Raw genomic sequence first — 8,468 nt, 5'->3', positions numbered from 1 at the left:
ACTAGACAGAGCAGGTTACTTATGATATTAAAAAAATCTCAGCTCTCAGGTTCTGTCACTTTTATTACGAAATTCAAACAATAAATACCATTTTGGCGCTTGTAAATGTGACGCGACAGATTCCTAGCGGCACGTGAACCGATCATCTCTAGCTAGTAAATAAACACGAATGAACAATGTTGAAAGATAGGCCTACAGTACAACTTACCGAAATGTATACGTTATTCCTCATACATAATATCAATCAAACAAAGGGGTCAATAAAACAGCTGGAGAACAATTATGTCACATAACATTTACCTCAGGAAAGCCATTTAATGACCATAATATATAGGCTATAGCACGTTAGTTGGCTAGAAACAAAGAGGTAGAGAGTATTTTGCTAAATATGTGTACTATATTACATATTTATTATATTTTTACTTATATCATTAAATAAAGTTGTTATTATAATAAAAAACGCATTATGTTAAAAAGGCCCATTGTGAATTTTGTATTGAGTGTGAGACTTGCTCTGGCAATCAGCCAATCTCAGAGCACGCTGTCAAATCAGCAACGTGATAACAATGGGCTCCACCCATCTCCAGCAGGCGGCATTGATTGGCATTAGCAGTAAATAGCTCTGCATGTGAGTGTAGCAAACAGACTCTGCTTTCTTGCCATTGATGTGTGCATGTGCGTATCTTATACAAGTAAGTTGGTTTATGTATTTCAACTCATGTCAACTGTTTAATGAAATGCATTTGTTTGATATTATTTTGTTTACTCATTGTTTAAGGATACTTCACATATAATTAGGGATTTCATTTGTGTTTATGCATTCGCATGATGTTGTTTACGTTTCATGGAATCATTTCTGCTGCATCACATTGTATGTATTTATTTTGTTATTGAATTGTTTTTGTTATGTTATATTGATATATATATATATATATATATATATATATATATATATATTGTATGCTTTGTTTTAGACCACACCCATACTCATGGTCTCAAGAATATACTCATCTGCACTCATGTGCTAAGTTTATTGAAGCATTATGAAATTGCTGTGGAGAAAATAAAGCTACAAAGAAAACTTTCTGCTCCTTCTTCATGTCTCTAACCGGACATCTGTGGTGAACTAGTCCCCCACTGGCAAACTCAAACTGATTGCAAACAACAGTTTTCTTTAGGCCCTATCTTGCACCCAGCGCAATTGACTTTGTACACCGACGCATGTATCATTCCTATTTTGCACCCGCGCAAAGCGGACTTTTCCCTCCACAGATGCACGTCGGTTAACTAAGAAATACACTTGCGGTTAACTAAGAAATACACTTTACACCGGGGCGGTTCAGCGCAAAGAGGAGGCGTGTTCCGGCGTAAACGTTCCCTCATGCTGTTTTACAGGTTTAGAAAACAATTGCGCCACTGACCGAAAAAAAAAACAGTTTAAAGTCAGTGGCGCGTTGCGCATGTTATTCATATGCTATTTTAAGGGCGCATGCTTGGCCTTAATCAATGTAGCGTGTGCACAACGCGCATACACTTTGATTCTCTCATCTACACACAGACGCAGCAGTTATCATTTTTGTAAATCATACATTATTACGATAGATAGATAGATAGATAGATAGATAGACATTTTATTATAAAAGCATACATCTAGCTTACACATTTACCCAAATTATCATACGCCTGTTTAACCGAAGTTAATTTGGGTGTGTTTCTCCATCCCTAACGTCCCTGACGAGAACGTCAGTCTCCTCGGCTGTGAACCGCTCCTGTCGTGCGCCAGGCAAATCCGCCGTTATAATAGGAATCCGCTTTAGAACAAGCGCGCCTGCTCTTAAAGGGAATGTGAGATGTCGCTCTGATTGGTTTATTTCACGTTACGCCCAAACCACACCTATGAATAATGAAGCTACTTCAGACCAACCCCTTTTAGAATTGCGCCAGGCGCAAGAGTCATTTATCCCGCCGGGAAAATAGCAACAGCGCCAAGACCCGCCCACAAAGTTACTTGCGCTTTGCGCTTTGACACTTGCGTTTCAGATCGTTAAAATAGGGCCCCATATCTCTCTCTGTATGTTTACAGCATTAGGTGAGTTGTTTTTTTTCTTGAGAAAAATGAATGCCTATCTTGTGTAGCCTACCTAATATTTATCCAAATGATGGGAACAGACTTTGCTGTGGGGAAAGTCTCTCCTGCGCTGGCTCAACTCCTCTGTCTCCTTCCCTTTACATTTTCTGACAGTCGGTATATCATAAAAACTAACTCCGGGGTTCTTATTGCTGTTGTTAGAACAGCCGTGTATTACACAACACACCATCGCGCTGTTTAAAAAAAAAGAAAAAAAAAGCGATAATGCCATGTATAATACCGACGCTGACTCGCTTGTCAATTGACAGTCTGACAGTTGCCGTGGTTTCTATGTCAACAACATGGCCGCCGCGAACATTGATGACGTAGATCGAATAAGAACTATCTCAATGTTTGCTGATCACTTATAGTAGAAAGAGCTCTAATAGGGAGTCCAATTATTTTTGAGAAGACTTTAACCGTGCGCTCCAGACTCTATTTTGGAGGCTAATAGAATGAAACCAGCAGACAATGGGAAATGTAGTGACACTTTCAATGTAGGAGTAGTAGAACATGATAAGAATGTTCTTACTAACTCCAAAGGAATTGAGCTTCCTTAAAAGGTACTGCCGCTGCTGGAATTTCCTCAGTATCTCCTCTATATAGTGAGGAAAAATCTGATACTTTACAATTCGATTCAAGTTTGGCGACAGATCTCAAGGTTCTTTGGGAGAGGTGAAATTATGTTTATGCCAGTCCAGTTTACTTGAATCAGGACTTTGCCGCGGGCTTAGGTTCGCCTATCTTTAAAGCATGGCACATGAATGGGATTCGTGTACTGGGGGACTTGTTCCAGGATGGCTCCCTAATGTCCTTCCAACAACTGATCTCCCAAAGCAACACCACTTTGGTTATTTACAAATTTGGCATTATGTTTTTTCAAAGCAAAGATCTGTGCTGTATTCACTAGCACTTAGCAATTTGGAGAGTTTCCTCTTCAACACAACTAATGCTGCTCATTTTTTATCTAGGTTTTATTCTTTTATATGCCTCTGGACTCTTGAATACAGTGGCTCACAAATGGGGGGAAGAACTGTGCAATGAATATATACACTGAACAAAATTATAAACACTTTTGTTTTTGCCCCCATTTTTCATGAGCTGAACTCAAAGATCTACGACTTTTTCTATTTCTTCAATATTTTGAAGATTTTCTGTTAAGGTATTTCTATTTCCCTCGGGAAGGCATGTTGTACAGTGATCATGCTAACACTGAATAAACATCAAAAAAAAAAAACTAAAAAAAACATCACACAGTCATAGTTAAAATAGGTTCATACGGTCAAGTATGGCCATACTCGGAATTTGTCCTCTGCATTTAACCCATCCAAGGGTATGTTTACACAACAACGATGTACCTACTAAAAACGGACACAATTGATCTGGTTACCATGAAAATAGTGTCATGTGCTGGACGCTCACTGCTGCTTCAGCCGTCACACGGTAGAAATGTCTAAATGGCAGTCTCTGATACTGAGCCGCGGCTCTGGGAAAAGTGACCTTCAGTTCGATTAGTTTTATTTTAATATTTTATTTTATTTCAACACACAACTAACAAAATCTAATTCCTAGAAGTTTGTGTTTTGTTGTGGCTGAGTGCAATATCTGCTAACTCGCAATGCTGTTCAGTTTTCTCCATGAATGATGATGTGAGTTACAATGGCAATTCTGATACAGCATGAATGACCTACAATTGCAACATTCTCCACAATCATGACAGAAAATCAAAACACTCACTAGCAGTAATCCAGCGTGATCTTCCTAAAATGCAGTCCAAACAAGACAGTTACTTTAGTGTATTTCTTGAAAAGTTTTCATTAAGATATGTTTTACATCCTGTAGTGTAAAACTCAGAGAAGGTCTCAGGTCACAGAGTTCAGCATGTCTCACTTGAGCAGACACCCAGCACAGCTGTACCAACCACTATGGAACATCAGATGTTTTAATATGAAGATCCATATATCAAGCGCACTGATGCAAATTACAGTTTTCTATATGTTGCTTTGATGATAAACCAGGTGACGGCTCTCCACTGTGGATCCAAGCAAGAGATGATTTATTGGGGAGGATGGGTGAACAATAATTAAAAATGAACTAATGAATGCTCATTGGCTGAGCAAAGTTGGGGGTGTGGTGTAAGAAACTGTATACAAGTGAGGGTCTTGACTGAGGTTGTTAGATGTTCTAGAGGCATCTCAGCTTTATTGTGTCCACCAATAAAGACTACGTTTTTGGAATCTGGAACTCTGTGACTCGAGTGATTTCTTAGAAAAATGAGAAGACTTTTTCCACGACATTACCCAGAACTCAACACGGCGTGACATGCCATTCTGTGGCCTGAAATGGTGCAATAGTTGATTCTTTCCCAAACATTGTGTCTTTCTGAGAATGATCTTCACTGAACTTATTAAATAAAACATGTTGTGCATTTATATACAAAATCTTCATTTTGAGTTAATTCCTGAACTACTGAACCCCAGCAAGCAAGGTGAAAGTGTGTCTTCAGAGTGGTGAGCAGCGATAAGCAACAAGCATGTGATCTATGTGATGTATTTTTTTTCATAGAAGTCAAAGGTAACCAAAATGTTTTGGTTACCAACATTCTTCAAAATATCTTCTTTTGTGTTTCACAGAAGACAACGTTTTTTCCGGGGTTATGAAACTCTGCTCCGGAGCAGGGTTAGTACTGCTTTTACAGTGTTAACCCCACATTAGAGTGCCAAATCTTGTAAAGTGAGAAATTAGTGAATGATACAGCTAAATGCTAATAGCAACCGGCAACCATATTCACATGCTTTGGACAGTCACAGAAACATTGTACATAACAGTATAGTTTCAGCATTTGAAGAAGAGGCTATTTCATTCATAGCTTTATAGTTATGGATATCCATTATGGATATACTTGTGTGATAAAAAGAGTGTTTGGGATATAAATTATTCAATTTGAAAAAACTACACAACACTGTTTTGTACAAGATACGTTTATTCATTGTTGTTTTTCCACAGATCAAAGTCACATGGAAGGTGCACATTCCAGTGTGACTAATGTTAATTATTCTCTGTATCTGTAGTTCTGTAAACAAGAAATCATCAATTGCAAGTAGACAAACGGTGCTTTGTTTAATAATAATTTTATTTTGTCTTACCTTCTCCTCTGAGCTTTCTAATAGGAGAGGCCCGCAAACAGGAAGCCACATACACTCACCTAAAGGATTATTAGGAACACCTGTTCAATTTCTCATTAATGCAATTATCTAATCAACCAATCACATGGCAGTTGCTTCAATGCATTTAGGGGTGTGGTCCTGGTCAAGACAATCTCCTGAACTCCAAACTGAATGTCAGAATGGGAAAGAAAGGTGATTTAAGCAATTTTGAGCGTGGCATGGTTGTTGGTGCCAGATGGGCCGGTCTGAGTATTTCACAATGTGCTTAGTTACTGGGATTTTCACACACAACCATTTCTAGGGTTTACAAAGAATGGTGTGAAAAGGGAAAAACATCCAGTATGCGGCAGTCCTGTGGGCGAAAATGCCTTGTTGATGCTAGAGGTCAGAGGAGAATGGGCCGACTGATTCAAGCTGATAGAAGAGCAACTTTGACTGAAATAACAACTCGTTACAACCGAGGTATGCAGCAAAGCATTTGTGTAGCCACAACACGCTCAACCTTGAGGCGGATGGGCTACAACAGCAGAAGACCCCACCGGGTACCACTCATCTCCACTACAAATAGGAAAAAGAGGCTACAATTTGCACGAGCTCACCAAAATTGGACAGTTGAAGACTGGAAAAATGTTGCCTTTTCTGATGAGTCTCGATTTCTGTTGAGACATTCAGATGGTAGAGTCAGAATTTGGCGTAAACAGAATGAGAACATGGATCCATCATGCCTTGTTACCACTGTGCAGGCTGGTGGTGGTGGTGTAATGGTGTGGGGGATGTTTTCTTGGAACACTTTAGGCCCCTTAGTGCCAATTGGGCATCGTTTAAATGCCACGGCCTACCTGAGCATTGTTTCTGACCATGTCCATCCCTTTATGACCACCATGTACCCATCCTCTGATGGCTACTTCCAGCAGGATAATGCACCATGTCACAAAGCTCGAATCATTTCAAATTGGTTTCTTGAACATGACAATGAGTTCACTGTACTAAAATGGCCCCCACAGTCACCAGATCTCAACCCAATAGAGCATCTTTGGGATGTGGTGGAACGGGAGCTTCGTGCCCTGGATGTGCATCCCACAAATCTCCATCAACTGCAAGATGCTATCCTATCAATATGGGCTTGTGATAGTGATTAGAATTTTGTACATATTTTAAAAAAAGTTATGAGGTGGAAATGACTGGGTGTTGTGGAAATGACAATGAATGGACGTCCATGTAGAAAAACAGAAAACATTTATTTGAAACCCATTTAACAAATCATTAGTCAGTAGTCTGTTTGGTTCCATAACCAGATGAACAGTTACAGTCTTACTGTAAACAACTTTAACCACAAATAGTCACATGAAAAATGTAAGTTACGCATAAATTGTAATTGTAAAATTGTAACATTCTAATTGGTTAGATGAACACTGTTTTGAATTTTGGAATACTTAAAAAACACCTAAACTTTAGTCATGTCAATGCATTGTAACATGAACTATAAAGCATCTTGAGCATGCACACGCTGTATGTGAGTTAGTTTGGTATTGTAAAATTCTAATCGGTCTCTTAGATGAACACTGTTCTGAAGAGAACATTTAAAAGACACCTTAATTATACCATATCAATTATCATATAACATGAACTGTAAAGCACCTAGATCACGAGGGCTGTGCATGTATGAGAGAGAGAGAGAGAGAGAGAGAGAGAGAGAGAGAGTGTAAACATGGAGGTTTGTCCAGAGGGCAATTATGGTGACCAGACGGTATGTGTGTGAGAGATAATGTGCATGAAAGTCAGGTAGTGTGTGTGAGAGAGAGAGAGAGAGAGAGAGAGAGACAGTTTATGAGAGAGGGAGTGTGTGTGTGTGTGTGTGTGTGTGTGTGTGTGTGTGTGTGTGTGTGTGTGTGTGTGTGTGTGTGTGTGTGTGTGTGTGTGAGTGAGTGAAGAGAGAGAGAGAGAGAGAGAGAGAGAGAGAGAGAGAGAGAGAGAGAGAGAGAATGTGATTCAAGGTCAAATCTTGCAGATTTCTTTCCAAACTTCCGTCTTAATCTCCTTGTGCCGTTTTGTAGGCCTGTACCTTAAGACCTTTGTTCATCTTCTCCCGATAATTTCTTTGATTGGTTCTCCATTGTCTCCTTCTTTTGCGTTGTTCGCGCTTTGACAAATCTGCAATTGGCTTTACAACCCCTCTTTCTTTTTTCTTTATGTATCTCTCCCTGTCTCTCTTCAGTCGCTCTTCATATTTGACAGGGTCCTTGTGAGAAAGTGAACCTCACTTCTCACTGTTACGCACTCCCGCATTGACTGTGAATGGCGTTTGCACACGCACACACATACACCCACACGCTCCTTTATAAAAATGATGCCTTGCTTAGGCTAATTGTGTTATTTTGTGAAGGTATATGGATGGCTAATGAACACGGGGGGGGGGGAGGTTGTGTTTAAAGAGAAGGCTGGCGCGGGGCTATGCGCCATTAACGCATTCGCGTTGATTTGTTTGTAGCGCGGTTAGTCCGCGATTTCATTCACAACACTCAAAACTAATTTGTCACTGCTTATAACTTCCTACTTTACCACCTCCATGACATGTAGTGCGGTGCCCACTAGTTCATGTCCCATTTACTCCCTGTTTCTGTCTAAAATCCTAGTTAATTCATACATATTATGACTCACACATTTCCTGCATCCCGGTCCGATTCGACTGCTCCTATGCGGATGCGCGCGCCGCTATAGGGGCGGTATTTATTCCTGTCATAGGGCAGAGGGTGCAAAGCATTGTTCACAGGGGTGTTTGTTTGTAATAATGTTTTGTATGTATATGTGTGGTGTGAATAGGTGGAGTAAATGTTGTATTAAATGGTAGTGATATGATGATAATATTTTGTTTTCATGTAATGTTTATTTTCTACTTAACTTATAGCTTATTTATGGCCTTAGGCTAAAGATAATACCCTGAATGTTGGTATGGTCCAATTGGCCCTGAATGGGCCAATTTGGCTTAATGCTTTGGCCTATTTAAGATGGCCTCATTCTGCATTAGAGAGAGGGAGGGTGAGTACTAGCTTGTTGTGAGGCTATGTACAAAGTGTTTACTATACTATTGTTGGAGGTTAAAAGCATTGTGCTATTTCGATTTATTTTTGATTATTTTGTTTTCTTGACTTCTGAGTTAAAATATAAATAAACTT

Source organism: Rutilus rutilus, assembly GCF_951802725.1.
Source record: "Rutilus rutilus genome assembly, chromosome: 17".
NCBI classification, from domain to species: Eukaryota; Metazoa; Chordata; class Actinopteri; order Cypriniformes; family Leuciscidae; genus Rutilus; species Rutilus rutilus.
This window is presented reverse-complemented; position numbering follows the sequence as displayed.